Consider the following 18,717-nt stretch of genomic DNA (forward strand, 5'->3'; position numbering starts at 1 on the left):
TTTTGAATTTTTGTAGGGGGCGCTGTGGAGCTATTTGGGATATTCAATGAAAATTATCACATGACAACAAAGCCTTCGTCACATTGGAGGTGTGTGCCAAATTTCAAGCCTCTATACACTTGCCAAGACCCTCAAAAGCCACTTCATCTTTCATGTTGAACAGCGTTGCCACCAGGGTGCGCCATTCAGTTTAAAGTCACAATTTTTGCACTGAAGCATCACGAGGGACTGATGGTGATATTCACCGCTTTTCAGGTGGCCACGATGAACCTGTGAAAATCAGTACAACAAAATGAAAGCCATGACATTTCCTGTTCCCACTAGGTGGCGCTGTCCGTATTTCCGACAATGGGCACATCAATCTGTTCAGGGTGGGTCTGACATCATGCCTGTAAAGTCTGGTACTGATCAGACTGGATTTCATTGAGTTATACTAATTTGTTTCTTCATGGCGTGACATCAAAGTTCGCCATGCTGCTGGGGTCACACCCTTTCGCGAAAACTCACAGTTTTCACTGTAACCCAAGACCAACTCCTTAAGGCTTTCCTGGAGAAATTTGAGGCTGCAGATGTCACCCATCACTATACTGTACCCCAAAGTGTAAAACATGACATTTCCTGTTCCCACTAGGTGGCGCTGTCCTTGATGTCAAATATGGCAGTTGAAATATGTTCAGGGGTGGAGCCTTATCATATGTGTTCACTTTGGTCAAGGTCAGAAAATGTATGACAAAATGAGAGGCAATAAGATTTTCATGGCGAGTCATCGAAATTCGCCATGGCGCCACGGCCTCATAGTATTGTGAAAACTCAAAAGCTCCGCAATTTAACATGGCACAAGGGTGTAGTTGACACTGACCAAAGATGAAGCTTATACAACCAAATCCCAAGGAGGAGTTCGTTAAAGTTCGAGGCATGGAAATGGCAAAATTAGAGCCAAAATGTCACCTTCTCTTCCAAATGGCGGACTTCCTGTTGGGTTTGCGTCAATGGGCCCAAGACTTTTTTGTTCGTCTTGGAATGATACACATGTGTGCCAAATTTCATACATGTAGCTCAAACCATGTGGTCGTAGGGCTGCATTTAACAAGGCATAGGTGGCGCTCTAGAGCCATTTCCCAGTGCTCATAAGTAAAACCATTAAAATACAAAATTTTTCACCAGACCTGGCATGTGTGCAAAATTTCATGAGTTTTTGAGCATGTTTAGGCCCTCAAAAAGGCCCTTGTTTGGGGTGAATAATAATAATAATAATAATAATAATAATAATAATAATAATAATAATAATAATAATAAGAAACGGAGCAGATACAATAGGGCCTTCGCACTCTCAGTGCTCGGGCCCTAATAATAATAATAATAATAATAATAATAATAATAATAATTAAAGCTGCAAGCAGCGTTATGAGGGCCCTCGCACCCCCGGCGCGTCGAGCCACGCCCAACACCTAAAACCAGCACGTCCGATCTGATGTCACATTGATGGAATTCATGCATTTAACCACCAGCTAACATTTCAACTCATTCATTCATGATTAGTTAGTCGTTCCACTAGGTGGCGCTCTAACCATTATGTACAAATGGCATAACAAACACTTCCAAGCTCGAGTCTCATCACACCTGAGACGTTTGGGAGAGATTGGACATTGTGTTTTTGAGTGACAGCAGATTACTGCTTTTTGGCGAGTGATTCAAACTCTAAGTGCCGCCATAACCACCCCGTTTCCCTGGACGTAAAAACCTTCGCAATTTAACATCACAAAGGTCTTTAGATTCCACAAACTGCAGATCGGTCCAATCTGATGAAATCCCTTGGAGGAGTTCGTCAAAGAACGATGCCTGAAAAGAGGGGAAAATGTTGCCAAAATTGCAGATTAATTTTAAAATGGCTGACTTCCTGTTGGATTTGGGATATTGCTCCAAGAGACTTTTTTGTACATCTTGATATCTCCTATAAGCTTACCAGGTTTCAGACTCATACATAAAACACAGAGCAGGGGCTGTGATTTTGAAATTTTGTAGGGGGCGCTGTGGAGCCATTTTGGGATATTCAATGAAAATGATCACATAACAACAAAGCCTTAACCACATTGGAGGTGTGCGCCAAATTTCAAGACTTTTTAAACTTTCCAAGCCCCTCAAAAGCCACTTCATCTTTCATGGTGAACAGCGTTGCCACCAGGGTGCGCCGTTCAGTTTAAAGTCACAATTTTTGCACTGAAGCATCACAAGGGACTGATGATGATATTCACCGCTTTTGAGGTGGCCACGATGAACCTGTGAAAATCAGTACAACAAAATTAAAGCCATGACATTTCCTGTTCCCACTAGGTGGCGCTGTCCGTATTCCCGACAATGGGCACATCAATCTGTTCAGGGCGGGTCTGTCATCATGCCTGTAAAGTCTGGTACTGATCAGACTGGATTTCATTGAGTTATACTAATTTGTTTCTTCATGGCGTGACATCAAAGTTCGCCATGCTGCTGGGGTCACACCCTTTTGCGAAAAGTCACAGTTTTCACTGTAACCCAAGACCAACTCCTTAAGGCTTTTCTGGAGAAATTTGAGGCTGCAGATGTCACCCATCACTATACTGTACCCCAAAGTGTAAAACATGACATTTCCTGTTCCCACTAGGTGGCGCTGTCCTTGATGTCAAATATGGCAGTTGAAATATGTTCAGGGGTGGAGCCTTATCATATGTGTTCACTTTGGTCAAGGTCAGAAAATGTATGACAAAATGAGAGGCAATAAGATTTTCATGGCGAGTCATCGAAATTCGCCATGGCGCCACGGCCTCATAGTATTGTGAAAACTCAAAAGCTCCGCAATTTAACATGGCACAAGGGTGTAGTTGACACTGACCAAATATGAAGGTTATGAAATCAAACCCCAAGGAGGAGTTCGCAAAAGTTCGAGGCATGGAAATGGCAAAATTAGAGCCAAAATGTCACCTTCTCTTCCAAATGGCGGACTTCCTGTTGGGTTTGCGTCAATGGGCCCACAGACTTTTTTGTTCGTCTTGGCATGATACACATGTGTGCCAAATTTCATACATGTAGCTCAAACGATGTGGTCGTAGGGCTGCATTTAACAAGGCATAGGTGGCGCTCTAGAGCCATTTCCCAGTGCTCATATGTAAAACCATTAAAATACAAAATTTTTCACCAGACCTGGCATGTGTGCAAAATTTCATGAGTTTTTGAGCATGTTTAGGCCCTCAAAAAGGCCCTTGTTTCGCCTGAATAATAATAATAATAATAATAATAATAATTAAAGCTGCAAGCAGCGTTATGAGGGCCCTCGCACCCCCGGCGCGTCGAGCCACGCCCAACACCTAAAACCAGCACCTCCGATCTGATGTCACATTGATGGAATTCATGCATTTAACCACCAGCTAACATTTCAACTCATTCATTCATGATTTGTTAGTCGTTCCACTAGGTGGCGCTCTAACCCTTATGCACAAATGGCATAACAAACATTTCCGAGCTCGAGTCTCATCACGCCTATGAGCTTTGGGAGAGATTGGACATTGTGTTTTTGAGTGACAGCAGATTACTGCTTTTTGGCAAGTGACTGAAACTCTACGTGCCGCCATGACCACCCCGTTTCCCTGAATGTAAAAAGCTTCGCAATTTAACATCACAAAGGTCTTTAGATTCCACACACAGGAGATTGCATCAATCTGATGAAATCCCTTGGAGGAGTACGTCAAAGCACGGTGCCTGAAAAGAGGGGAAAATCTTGCCAAAATTGCACATTAATTTTAAAATGGCTGACTTCCTGTTGGATTTGGGATATTGCTCCAAGAGACTTTTTTGTACATCTTGATATCTCCTATAAGCCTACCAGATTTCAGATTCATACATAGAACACAGAGCAGGGGCTGTGGTTTTGAAATTTTGTAGGGGGCGCTGTGGAGCCATTTTGGGATATTCAATGAAAATGATCACATGACAACAAAGCCTTCATCACATTGGAGGTGTGTGCCAAATTTCAAGCCTCTATAAACTTGCCAAGACCCTCAAAAGCCACTTCATCTTTCATGGTGAACAGCGTTGCCACCAGGGTGCGCCGTTCAGTTTAAAGTCACAATTTTTGCACTGAAGCATCACGAGGGACTGATGGTGATATTCACCGCTTTTGAGGTGGCCACGATGAACCTGTGAAAATCAGTACAACAAAATTAAAGCCATGACATTTCCTGTTGCCACTAGGTGGCGCTGTCCGTATTTCCGACAATGGGCACATCAATCTGTTCAGGGCGGGTCTGACATCATGCCTGTAAAGTCTGGTACTGATCAGACTGGATTTCATTGAGTTATACTAATTTGTTTCTTCATGGCGTGACATCAAAGTTCGCCATGCTGCTGGGGTCACACCCTTTCGCGAAAACTCACAGTTTTCACTGTAACCCAAGACCAACTCCTTAAGGCTTTCCTGGAGAAATTTGAGGCTGCAGATGTCACCCATCAATATACTGTACCCCAAAGTGTAAAACATGACATTTCCTGTTCCCACTAGGTGGCGCTGTCCTTCATGTCAAATATGGCAGTTGAAATATGTTCAGGGGTGGAGCCTTATCATATGTGTTCACTTTGGTCAAGGTCAGAAAATGTATGACAAAATGAGAGGCAATAAGATTTTCATGGCGAGTCATCGAAATTCGCCATGGCGCCACGGCCTCATAGTATTGTGAAAACTCAAAAGCTCCGCAATTTAACATGGCACAAGGGTGTAGTTGGCACTGACCAAATATGAAGGTTATGAAATCAAACCCCAAGGAGGAGTTCGTTAAAGTTCGAGGCATGGAAACGGTAAAATCAGAGCCAAAATGTCACATTCAATCCAAAATGGCGGACTTCCTGTTGGGTTTAGGACATTGCCATAATAGACTTTTTTGTTCGACTCTGAACGTTATATAGGTGTACCGACTTTCAAACATGTAGGTGATACCCATACCGGGGGCTCGCGTTTTTCATTTTTCTAGGTGGCGCTACTGAGCTAATTTTCCCTGGCCATGTCTGAGAACATTAAAATACGTAAATTTTCACCAGACCTGACGCGTGTGCAAAATTTCATGAGTTTTCGAGCATGTTTAGGTCCTCAAAAGGCCGATTCATTTGCCGAAATAATAATAATAATAATAATAATAATAATAATAATAAACAGAGCAATTACAATAGGGCCTTCGCACTGTCAGTGCTCGGGCCCTAATAATAATAAGAAACGGAGCAGATACAATAGGGCCTTCGCACTCTCGGTGCTCGGGCCCTAATAATAATAAACAGAGCAATTACAATAGGGCCTTCGCACTGTCAGTGCTCGGGCCCTAATAATAAACAGAGCAATTACAATAGGGCCTTCGCACTGTCAGTGCTCGGGCCCTAATTAAAGCTGCAAGCAGCGTTATGAGGGCCCTCGCACCCCATCGCGTCGAGCTACGCCCAACACCTACAACCAGCACCTCCGATCTCATGTCACATTGATGGAATTCATGCATTCAACCACCAGCTAACATTTCATCTCATTCAATCATGATTATAGTCGTTCCACTAGGTGGCACTCTAACCATTACTGACAAATGGCATAACAAACATTTCCGAGCTCGAGTCTCATCACGCCTGCGACCTTTGGGACATATTGGACATTTTGATTTTGAGTGACAGCAGATTACTGCTTTTTGGCGAGTGATTGAAACTCCACGTGCCACCATGACAACCCCGTTTCCCTGAACGGGGAGGGGGGGGCAAGTGACACTGTTGAAAAGGTTAGACTGAGACAAAAGATCATTTGAAGTTTTTTGAATGTCCCTCATGATTTCAATAAATACCTGTGCCACTGGTTTTTAAGCCACTTTGCTTTTAGCAAACGAGAAGAGGAGAGCTTTGGATTTTAACATTCTGAGGATTCGAGGACATTATTTTAGACCACTATAACAAACATCACAAGAGATTATTTTTGAAAAACCCTGCCCTTGTGCAATTCTTGGTAAGTTTTATTTGTTGTAAATTGAATTTTATTTTTGGTGTAAAACCACATTTTAAATTTCAGTAACAGAATTTACTTTGTATTTAAGTTATTTTTTTATTGTTTGTGGGAGGGGTACCGGTGAAAAGTCTTTGGTTTGGTTTTCTGTTTTAGTGAATTTGGGCCATTAAGCCATTTTGTGGTCTTTTTTGAAAGACTGAAATCTGTGAAAGCTAGGCCGGTTAATTAGCCACTGATTTCTTATTACAAGTAAAGCACAACATGAATATAATGAAATACATGAAGTGTGGAACATTTTTGGCTGGTTTATGTGTGTTTAGCAGATTTTAAGCAGTTTAGTAACTGCTATTTCAATCATGCTTGTTTCTGCTGTCTTTGGTAGTTTTAGAAATGGTTTATATGACCATTTAGCTAAAATTATAAGGCTTCTGTGGATACTACGTGATATTTGCATGGAGGTTTTTGCATAACTCTTGAGCCACAGTACTGGTGGCTATAGAGCGTAAGAGGATAATTGTAATTTTTCACATAGCTGTGATTTGTTGTGCGTTCAATCCTTTTCTTTAAGCAAATTTGAGCAGCAGACAGCAAGAGTTGGTGAGCATTATCTTAATGTCATACATTGACTAATTTACACCTTCATTCTGGATGTGTAAAGCGCTTTGGGGTCCTTAGGGACTAGTAAAGCGATATAGAAATACAGGCCATTTACCATTTATATATATGTTTTGTGTTTTTTGAATGAATGTAATTGCATTACTGATCATTATTGTGAACTAACTACATGTTTATGTGTAAGTAAAGTCTCTTTGATGCTCTCATGTTTGTATATTGTTTGAATGTTGTGTAAAATGTAACTAATTAACCTCATACTTTATCATAAATAGAGAATGGCATATGCTTCCCCAACGAAGTTTGCTGGGATTAATGATCCTGAAGTTGAATCATTGCGTCAAGAATTTCAACTATCAACTGTAAGTAACAAATATTTCTTAAATTTTATTTATAGTGTAGAAAAATTTGTTTTTACGCTACATTACCTGTTACAGAGCTGGGCAGGATGCTGTGTTTAGTGTTTCTTGTGTTTGTTTGTTTGCTCTTTCATATAAGTCACTGTTAACCCTTGTGCCATACTGGGGCCTTTTTGGGTCCCCAGGGTGATCAACGTAAGTTTTTTAAAGGATGGCACAAGGTTAAGCTGAGACTTTTATACAGCTGTTGTTGTGATCTGGCACTACAAACATTACATTGTAGCGGCAGCATAGATTGAAGCGAATAACTGTTTTCTAATTTTGTTATGATCCAAAATATTTTGTAATTTCAGTATGCCTGCTTGGACCCAGGGGTCAGCAGAGAGGATCTATATACAAGGTGCTTGCAACTTCATGCCAAGGCAATGGACCTCTTGGTTCGGCAGGTGCGGCTCAGGCGTGCAGCCGAAAGAAAGATTTCTGTTTTAAAAGAACAGCTGGATGCTGAAAAAGAAATGCTGAATAACACTGCCCAGGAGCTGGATGCATTGCAAGCTTCGATTACATTCGCACGTGATGGTAAGTCTTAATGTATTGTTTGGATGGTATAAACAGTGAATGTTGGCTTCAGTGTCTTATTTTAAGAAATGGGACTTAGAAAAAATACTCTATGAATTACTATTGAACGACTGTCTACATACAAATAAACATGAATGCGAATTATTTATTTTAGTTTATGATAAATCATTTGGAGAAAATATTAAATCCATGATTAGTATCATGTTTTGTTTTCTTCATTTGTGATTTTATAAGGATTAGATATATGCAAATGTCTGTTTTACCCATGTATATTTGTTAAAGTTGTTTATAAATACTAACTGTCAAAAAATATTATTTGTTTTTGTTTTGTTCAGATGTGACAGAGGCCACCACTCAGACAGACGAAGACTTGTGACAGATGTTTTATAATAATGCTAAGTTTTCTTAGATTAATATATTTTTTCACATTTGACCCAAAGTGGCATGTTTTAGGTCACTTTGGGTAATTTTTAATTCAGAAATAGGTGTGGTGAGACAGTTAGTGGTAGAGACTATCAATGGCTGTCTTTTGTTTTCATGTGTGAAGGGGAAGCGGGGGGGGAGAAGCTGTTAAAACTGTCTATTGAGAAGGTCAAGATGTGGACTACAGATGTGGAAATTAGTGCCCTGCCGATTAAAGCTTTTAACTACTAAAGGGGAAAAAAGGTCTTGACTACTGTTTGTTGTGTTTCCAGACTGTTTTTAATTAAAACATGAAAGCAACTTTGCTGTCCATTTTGACAGCTTCTTTTAGTTTGACTGCAAGTATCCTCTGTAGTTGAATGAAGTTTACCCTGACATGCCCTGGCATGCCCGAGACTCTGGAATAATCTTCATTGATTGTGTTTTTTAAATTATGTTGACATATTGTATTTCTCATACATATTGACATATTGGCATATATCACGGCTAATTCATGTAATTAGAGCTCATCCAGATATTGGCTTCATTTTTATATAATAGGAAGAAATTGAGTAATGCTGCTTAATTGTTGTAATAATTATTGGTTATTTTGTTTAAAGCCAACAACAAACAACCAGTGATGTAGAAAAGTATAACCCCTCACCTTTCCCCCTTTGTTTTTGTTTTGTTCAGATGTGACAGAGGCCACCACTCAGACAGACGAAGACTTGTGACAGATGTTTTATAATAATGCTAAGTTTTCTTAGATTAATATATTTTTTCACATTTGACCCAAAGTGGCATGTTTTAGGTCACTTTGGGTAATTTTTAATTCAGAAATAGGTGTGGTGAGACAGTTAGTGGTAGAGACTATCAATGGCTGTCTTTTGTTTTCATGTGTGAAGGGGAAGCGGGGGGCAAACTTGAGGTCACACTGTTGAAATGAATAAGTTGTAAGGCTGTGAAACGAAGGTGAGACTGAGTCTGAGACAAAAGATTGGATTGTGTCTTTTGGCAAGGCCAAGGGTGTGGACAACAGCTATGGAAATTAGTGTACTGCTGAATAAAGGTTTTAACTACTCAAGGGAAAAAAGGTGTTGAGTACTGTTTATTGCATTGTAACTTCACTGGTTACTTTGTGACAGTCCCTCCCCTGTTGGCTTCTGTGATTGGATCATTTGAAGTTTTTTGAATGTCCCTCATGATTTCAATAAATACCTGTGCCACTGGTTTGTAAGCCACTTTGCTTTTAGCAAACGAGAAGAGGAGAGCTTTGGATTTTAACATTCTGAGGATTCGAGGACATCATTTTAGACCACTATAACAAACATCACAAGAGATTATTTTTGAAAAACCCTGCCCTTGTGCAATTCTTGGTAAGTTTTATTTGTTGTAAATTGAATTTTATTTTTGGTGTAAAACCACATTTTAAATTTCAGTAACAGAATTTACTTTGTATTTAAGTTATTTTTTTATTGTTTGTGGGAGGGTTACCGGTGAAAAGTCTTTGGTTTGGTTTTCTGTTTTAGTGAATTTGGGCCATTAAGCCATTTTGTGGTCTTTTTTGAAAGACTGAAATCTGTGAAAGCTAGGCCGGGTAATTAGCCACTGATTTCTTATTTCAAGTAAAGCACAACATGAATATAATGAAATACATGAAGTGTGGAACATTTTTGGCTGGTTTATGTGTGTTTAGCAGATTTTAAGCAATTTAGTAACTGCTATTTCAATCATGCTTGTTTCTGCTGTCTTTGGTAGTTTTAGAAATGGTTTATATGACCATTTAGCTAAAATTATAAGGCTTCTGTGGATACTACGTGATATTTGCATGGAGGTTTTTGCATAACTCTTGAGCCACAGTACTGGTGGCTATAGAGCGTAAGAGGATAATTGTAATTTTTCACATAGCTGTGATTTATTGTGCGTTCATTGTGAGTTGTTAAATTTGCATCATGCTAATTATGCAGGTATTGAGAAAATTTTGTTATTGTCTCACATTTATTTTAGCCTTGTGAATCTGATGTTTAATTATTTTTGGTAGGTGCACAGGTATAGATTTTAACCTGAGCATAACTGGTCATTAAAAAAACCATGCCATTTATGGGTGGGGTTTTGTCTTTGTCACAATTTTAGTTGCTAGGGTTAAGGTTTCTTTATTTCTGTCTCAGTCTGAAAATGACCTTTTTTCTGATCTTATGTCAATAATGTTTAATTGTACAATATCTTTTTTGTATTAGGAGATCAAACTTCCTAAGGGACATCACGTACAGATACTTCAGAAGGCTTGCTGTGAACTTTCAGCAGAACAGCTGGATTTGGTGTGAACCAAGGTAAGTTGTTAAAAATGCTGACTATAGCCTTACATGCTTGAGGTTTTAACAAGGGTTTTTTGACGTTTTTTGATGCTTCCTGTTAAGAGCAAAAAGTGGAAAGAGAAGGTTTAAAAAATGTTCTCCAGTATTGTTCAGTGGGTCGTTAAGTAGTCGTTCAGTGGGCTATTCAGTCGTTTGTTCAGTCAATGGTAGGGGGGGTGAGATTCTAATCTCAATGCACTCCCCCCCCCCCCCCCCCCCCCCCACATCACTTGTATAAGTTAATAGTGTGGAGAATCTCATAAAGCCTTTAGGCAATCAAATGTAAATGACAATATTTATGAGTGTCTTAAGTTTTAAAATGGTCAGGTTTGATTTGAACATGACTGGAAGGTCATGTTCCACCCCCTTACTTTAGTGTTCGTAGTCATAATAGAGATTGACAGACCACATGACTTTCATGCATTGCATGCCGGGCACTAGTGGCAAAACAATTAAAGCAATGCATCAAATGCAAGCATTTGCAGCACCGCAAAACGTTCATTCTCCGGTTCTAATACCTTCTTGCTTTTACTTTGCCCCCCAAAAGAGGTATGTACAAAAACGAAGGAGAACAATACCGCTCCGTACAAAGACAAACTTGATGAAAAGTCAAAGAAAAGATACGAGGAAAAAAATCAAAAGAGTGAAAGGGTTAGACCCTTACGAGCACACAGAGTGGACAAAAGAGTTAGCGAGAGCCCAACTTTCACCACGCTCAAATTGATAATCATACGGTTCTTGGAGTGAGTGCATACACTCATGAAGTTTTTAGTAACTTCAGGTCACTTTAACAAGCCCAGGTCTAGTTTACCGACAGATGGGTACAGGACCTTGAAATGCACCGTGTAGAATGAAAGACCATCGTACCTATCATAAGTTTACCAGTCTCACAAATCGTCTTCATAAATACACATTCGTTAACCATTTATTAATAGGACCTTTAAGCTCAACGGTAATTAATTAGTAGTGGAAATATTTTCTGGTTCATTACAGAAATGTAGCAGTGACAATAATATTGTATGCTGTAATCGTACTGGGCAATTAGTGATACAAAAAAAAAGTTTTATCCTGTGAATAAAAGTATATGTTTTTGTTAATGTACCATGGTAATAAAAGAAACGAAACGCAATATTGTGTCAGGACAATTCAGTATTTATGCACAATAAACACAGGCGCATAGCGCGACAATTTCTGTTCAGCGCCAGACTTGCTTGTAACCTATATCAACAATTCTGTTATGAAGAATGACATATTAGCTACTACAAAACACTGACCTTTGTGTAAATGCTTGGAGCAAACTAACATGTGAGCTGGAGTGTGGATGTTTGTTTAATATATTTTTTTTCTCTTTTTATTGTAGATGCCAAGAAAAAAGGGTTTTCGCATGCGGCGCACACCAAGAATCACCTCTGGTAAGTCCAATGCTAACCCAAATGTTTGCATTTGTGCAGAGAAGTTGCAAGCATCCATTGTTGCTGGGACTGCTGTTCAATGTGCACCATCCACTTCAGATGTGAATGCCTTAATTGCCTGCAGTGTTGTGGCTGCAATCAAGCATATGATAGCTCCAGTGTGTACATGGAAACCGGAGGATGTTGATGATATATGTGTAGAGGGGTGCCAATTAGTTAGGTATATAGCTAAGGCAAGACAGGACATTGGCAGCAAGCATAGCGTTTGCAGGCTGATTGGACAGCACACTGTGTTTGGCCAAAAATGGAAAGTTGATATTGGCCCGCCAGTTTACATAGATTTTGGGCTGTCGGAAGGGGAGGCTGTGTTGTATGAAAAGCTGCAGGAACATCTGTTGAGGGATGGCATGTGTCTGTTGGATCTTCACACTGCAGTTAGTGTCATCATTCATCACAAGAATTATTTTGTTGTTGTTGATTGTGGCACACGTAATGCAGCTGGGCTGGCATCTGAGATTGGCACAGCTGTGGCTGTTTTTAACACATGCCTTGACGACCTGATGCTTCACATCAGAAATTTACAGACGTCTTTAGATGCACAATGGTATGCTGTTAGCAGCATTTCTGTGCAGGCAGGTCAAGTTGATGTTGACGTGGAGAGCAGTGCAGTGTTTGTGGACAGGGATGTTGACACGAATCTTACAGCTAAAGTTGATAACACTTCTGTCAACCTTGAAACTGTTAATGCTGTCACAGGAGTTGGAGCAGAGGATAGCTGTTGCATTATAAAGAGTGTGAGAGGATCATTTCACCAGGCTGATGATCGATTTAAATATGGAGGAGTTCAGTGTATGGCTATAGGTCTGGTTAGCCTGGCAAAACATAAAGTTGATAGCGTCTTTTCATGGGAGACAAAAGTTCTTGACAGAGTTGTAGTTTTAGGTGACCTTTTGTACACCAATTTGAGAGACTGCAACATGATAAGCAACTCATCCAGTGTGTTGTGTGTCCCTGATTTGCCTAAAAAGTATTGTATTGATGGGCAAAACTTTGAGTTTGAGTATGGAGATTTTGTCAGTGGGGATATTGATGTGCTTGAAGGGGAACTCATTGAGAGTGGTGTCTACACTACCCTGCAGACTGGGCTGCAAAAGATCTGTGCCATGTATAATACATGTCTTCTGACATTGTGTGGCAGTACATGTGCAGTCATTTCTGAGAATGGACAATATGCACTAGTTGATTCTCATGCACGCAGTGCTGTGGGTTTGGTCAGTGAGCAGGGAAGAAGTGTTGTTTTGTGCTTCAGGTCACTTGAAGATGTGGTCAGACACATCTGCCAGCTGGCAACGGGCCTGAGTCAGAAGCAAAAGCCTTTTGAAGTAGCTGGTGTTTGTGTTAGGTACCTTATGGTGTCTGATAGTGCCACACCCAAAGACAGTTGTGAAAAAACGTGCAAAACCTTTACACCAGAATCAAGTTGTGATTCAATCCAGAATGAACCAAACATCAGAGATGTTATCATCGTGGAGTCTTTAATAGAGGCAGAGAGTTGCAAAATGTCTGGAAAGACCTTGAGTTGTTCTGAGTATAATTTGGGGTTATTATGTAATGATGCAACAAGAAAGCGCAAGATTTCAGTGGGTCACAGTGAAGCTAAGAAGTTAAAACAGTATGATGTGTCTCAGGTGAATTCAGATGTTGAATTTGTTAGTGAAGTGACAAACAACAAGCTGGTGTTTAGTCCCATTTCTGAGTGGGTTTGTCAGGCTTTGTGCACACAGTTAAATGTGGAGTTTGAAAAAATTAGTGTACCAGCGTCTACAAGTGTTGGTTTGTTAGGTGTTCCATGCAAAAATGAAAGTATAGTGGCTGATGGGAACTGTTTCTTCAGAGCTATTTCTCAGGTTGTGACTGGCACACAAAAGCACCATCGCAAGATAAGACTTGCCATTGTGAAAGAGTTGGAGAGGAATGCTGCAATATATAGAAATATTTTAAGATCAGAGTATTCAACAGTTGCAGACTACATTCAGAAATCTAAAATGAGAAATGTTAACAGCTGGGCTACAGAAGTTGAAATCCAAGCAACTGCTAATTGTTTAGGAGTTGATGTATTTACATTTCATGATGAGCGTTGGCTAAAATATGGCTGTAATGGCAAGCTTTTGTCAGAAAAGGGAATCTATTTAGAAAATCGTCATGGGAATCATTATGAGACGGTGGTTTGTGTTCTTAAGCCCGAAGAGCAGACCTGTTATGGCTACTGCAAAACCAGTCCATCTGTTATCGGAAGATACAGCACTAGGTCTCACAGTAAGGATAAAAGTACTTTTGAGAAAACACAGGATCACACATTTTGTGCAGATGCAGTAGTACTAGATACAGATGCTGATGTTGAGGTTTTGAATGATGAAGGTCAGAAAAAGATTAGCTTTAGTCCTCTTTCTAATGGAGTTGCACATACTTTATGCTGCAAATTTAATGTTGAATTTGAGAAGCAGGATAAAAATGTTCATTCTGTGTATGGTCCTTTAGGTGTTGTTTGTGAAACAGATAAGGTTGTAAAGGATGGAAATAGTTTCTTCAGGGCTCTGTCTCATATAATCAGTGGTTCTCAGAAGAGTCATAGGAAGATAAGGCTTGCTGTTGTAAAGTATATAGAGAATAATGGTGAAAAGTACATGAAGTTTGTGGGAAAAGATTATGCTTCAATATCAGAGTATGTTTTAAAGTCAAAGATAAAGTATGTTGGACATTCTGCTACTGACACAGAATTTCAGGCTGCAGCAAATGCTTGTGGATTGGACATATTAATATATAATGGTGACAAATGGAAAAAGTACAGCTGCACGACTCCTGTTGTCATAAATGAAGGGATATATTTAACGTGTCAAAATGGTCATTTTGAGCCAGTAATTTGTGTGCAAGATGTTCATAAGGCTGTTTGTTTTGGTTTATGTAGCAAGACTAATTCATCTGCACAACAGAATATGTGTAGAATAAAAACAAAAGAACAAGCAAAGGATAATTCAGATACCTTTAGTTCAAATACTAACTATTGTTTTTCAAAGTATTTAAAAACTAAACGATGTTTACACAGTCAACTGACCTACAATGAACATGTCATGTGTAAAGCAAGATCAAAACAAAAAAGCATTAGTAAATATAAACAAAACATGTCGCATAAAGAAAAGGTAAAACAAATGAGCATTAGTAAATATAAACAAAACATGTCACATAAAGAAAAGGTAAAACAAATGAGCATTAGTAAATATCAACAAAACATGTCGCATAAAGAAAAGGTCAAACAAATGAGCATTAGTAAATATCAACAAAACATGTCGCATAAAGAAAAGGTCAAACAAATGAGCATTAGTAAATATAAACAAAACATGTCACATAAAGAAAAGGTAAGGCAAATGAGCATTAGTAAATATCAACAAAATGTGTCGCATAAAGAAAAGGTAAAACAAATGAGCATTAGTAAATACAGATCAAATGAGTTGCACAGGAAAAAAATAAATGCAATGGCAGCTAGAAAGTATCATGGAAATCCAGAACATAAGATGCGTGTTATTGCTGGTGTCAAATTAAAAAGGCAGCAAATGAAAGAAAAGGCAGAGCAGTTTGATTTTGTGATGGAATTTTTTTTAGATAAAGTAAAAGATGGACCAGATTTTGTTTGCTGTGTCTGCCATAGGTTGTTATTTAGACATCAGGTGTTACATTGTCAAAAAAACTATTATAACAAAACTAAAACTGCAGCACTGATTGCAGAAAAATGTATAACTGAAGACTATTTACACAAATGTAATAAAGATTGTATAAATCCATGTCACTGGTTGGACACAGTTAAAGCTAAACTGTGGATCTGTTATACATGCCATTATAAAATTAATAAAAATGAAGTGCCTCCAGAGTCTGTAAAAAATAATTTAGAAGTGCATCCAATTCCACCTGAATTGGCATGTTTAAATAGCTTAGAACAACATTTAATAGCTTTACATATACCATTTATGAAAATGCTAGCCTTACCTAAGGGTGGACAAAATGGAGTACATGGACCAGTGACATGTGTTCCAGCAAACATTGTAGAAACCACCAATGTCTTACCCCGTTCTAGCATGGAAGGCTCTTTATTACCAGTAAAACTGAAGCGCAAGTTAACTTATAAAGGCCACTATCAATACCAGTTTGTTGACACTATCCACATAAGACAGGCTTTGCAATATTTAAAAGGGTCAAATGTGCATTATAAAGATGTAGAGTTCAATAAAAGTTGGCAAAATCAGTTTTGTATGCAGCAAGAGGAAGCTGTGGAAGAGGAGAGTGATAAAAATGCAGTAAGCGGTGTTGCATCTTCAAATGTTGATGATGAGCTTTTGCATGACAGACAGCAGCACTGTATGTTTCAGGACACATGTCTCATGCCTGTTGATATTGGACAGGAAGCACTAGATCAATATTTTACTAACATATTAAATCTAGCTCCAGCAGAAGGGAATAATCCTGTAAAATTACTTTCAGATCATGCAAATGAAGCCAAATGTTTCCCAGTGTTGTTTCCAAATGGGTTGAATACGTATCATGAAAACAGAGAGAAGCGTTTGACATTGTCCCGTTATTTTAATAACCGGATTTTACACGCTGATGGTAGGTTTGCACAAAATGTCGAATATATCTTTTTTGCTCAGTATATGTCTGAGATTGAACAGGTTATCTCAAATGTTTCAATAGCATTGCGAAAAGGAAAAGGTGATTGTACATATCAGAATGTTAGCCATGAGTTGTTGAAAGATGAAGAGTCTTTGAAGAAGTTGTTGGAGTTTGATGATGGGTACCGTTTTCTTAAGCCTATTAGAGGTACTCCAGCTTTTTGGCAGGCAGCACAGCGTGACCTCTTAGCTTGTGTTCGTCAGCTTGGTATCCCCACTTGGTTTTGTTCATTTTCGTCAGCTGACATGCGATGGACAAATCTTCTTTATAGTATTTTGAATCAGCAAGGTAGAACAGAAACAGTTGAACAGTTAGAGTGGGCAGACAGGTGTGATTTGCTGCGTCGAAATCCTGTGACTGCAGCAAGGATGTTTGACTTTCGGTGGCATTGTTTTCTGAAGGAGGTACTCATGTCTCCATTGCATCCGATTGGTAAGATTAAGGATTACTTTTACAGAGTGGAATTTCAACAGCGAGGTTCACCACATGTGCACTGTCTGTTTTGGATAGAGAATGCTCCGCAGATTGATAAAAATACAGATGAAGAGGTGATTCAGTTTATAGATGAATATGTAACATGTGAATTGCCTTCACAAGATGAGACTTTATTGGACATTGTCTCATCTGTACAACAGCATTCAAAGCGGCATTCTAAAACTTGCAAAAAAAGGAACACAGTTTGCCGGTTTAATTTTCCCAGGCCACCATCTAGTCGAACATTTATATGTCGTAGGAAAAGTGATGTTTCCGAGCAAAAATGCAAGTGTCAAGTCGATAAGAGAGAAGATGATTTACAACAATGTGCCTGTGAAAGTCAGCGTCAGCAAGACTCTATTAAGATGAGAAGAAAGCAGGCAAGTGATATCTTAACAACAATCAAGAAGGCTCTTTCAGATGAGAGTAGGAGTTTTGAAAGTGTGGAGCATTTGTTTCAGAGTTTAGGTATGAATCAGGCAACTTTTGAGGAGGCATACAAATGCTTTAGTCGAAATACACATGTTGTGTTGAAAAGGAAGTTAAACGAGGTTTGGATAAATCAATATAATAAGCCACTGTTGAAATGTTACAATGCTAATTTGGATATTCAATTTGTAATTGATGCTTATGCCTGCTGTGTTTATATAATTTCTTACATGTCAAAATCTGAAAAAGAGATGGGTTTGTTGTTAAGTAATACTCAGAAGGAAGCATATAAAGATGGAAATGTTAGTGCAAGGGAGGCTTTGAAGTCATTAGGCAGTGTATACCTTCATAACAGAGATGTTAGTGCTCAGGAGGCTGTGTATAGATTAACAAATATGCATCTAAAAGAATGTTCTAGGAAAGTTGTGTTTGTGCCAACAGGGGACAGTGTAGTTAAAATGAGTTTGCCCTTAAAAGTGTTAAGACAAAAAGCAACATCACAGGATTTAACAGCAGAGGACATGTGGATGACTAGTATTGTAGACCGGTATAAGAATAGACCAAAAAACATTGATTTTAATGATATGTGTATGGCCACATTTGCCTCCGAATATCGTGTTTTGAGTAAAAGTGAAAAATCCACTAAGCCAATACAGTTGAACAATAGATGTGGTTTTGTTACTAAGAGAACACGGTCACAACCTGCAGTTGTTCGTTATGCACGATTTTCAGAGACTAAAAATGCTGAATTGTTTTATCATAGTATCATGCAGTTGTTTTTGCCATATCGTGTAGATCAGGAACTAAAGCCTTCAAACTATACAACATTTGAACAGTTTTACAAGAATGGCGTTGTGAAGTTTAGCGATGGATTTCTGCATTCAGTGAAATCAGTTGTTGATGCAAATAGACGTAAGTTTGAAATAAACGCAGATAAACTGGATAACATTCAAAATACAATTGATTTGGATGGTGTAACAGAAGATGCCTGGTGTGAGCTTTGTCCAGAACAGGAGTTGGAGCGTTTAGAGTGTGAGCAGGAATGGAAAGATAAAGAGCAAATAGGGGAAGAAGACAATGAGAATATTCCAGATTTAGCTGTGTGCAGCCAACAGGTTTCACATTTAGAAAAGAGAAATGACATTATGCCCAGAAGAGACGGTTTGGCTTTAATTAGATCTCTAAATGAGACACAGCTTTCAGTCTTTTATCAGATTAGGCAGTGGTGCTTGGATAAGACAGTAGGCAAAAACCCAGATCCATTGCATGTATTTATTACTGGAGGTGCAGGAACAGGGAAAAGCCATTTGATTAAAGCAATTCACTATGAAGCAGCAAGGTTATTGTCACCAATGTGTCGTCATCCTGAAAATGTTTGTGTT

At 39.0% G+C, this 18,717-nt stretch overlaps 1 long non-coding RNA gene across 1 annotated transcript; it reads left to right on the forward strand.

Annotated features, from left to right (window-relative positions):
* The first annotated feature begins 6,748 nt into the window (after positions 1-6,748).
* LOC147335403 (uncharacterized) lies at positions 6,749-8,034 on the forward strand. The gene is made up of 3 exons (XR_015126748.1): positions 6,749-6,969; positions 7,320-7,545; positions 7,881-8,034. It is a non-coding gene; the product is annotated as an uncharacterized LOC147335403 (long non-coding RNA).
* The last annotated feature ends 10,683 nt before the right edge of the window (positions 8,035-18,717 follow it).

Source organism: Aulonocara sp. 'chitande type north' Nkhata Bay, linkage group LG3 (genome assembly GCF_057382095.1).
Source record: "Aulonocara sp. 'chitande type north' Nkhata Bay isolate Kocher_YH1m ecotype deep benthic linkage group LG3, A_spYH_male_GT1.1, whole genome shotgun sequence".
Lineage (NCBI taxonomy): Eukaryota > Metazoa > Chordata > Actinopteri > Cichliformes > Cichlidae > Aulonocara > Aulonocara sp. 'chitande type north' Nkhata Bay.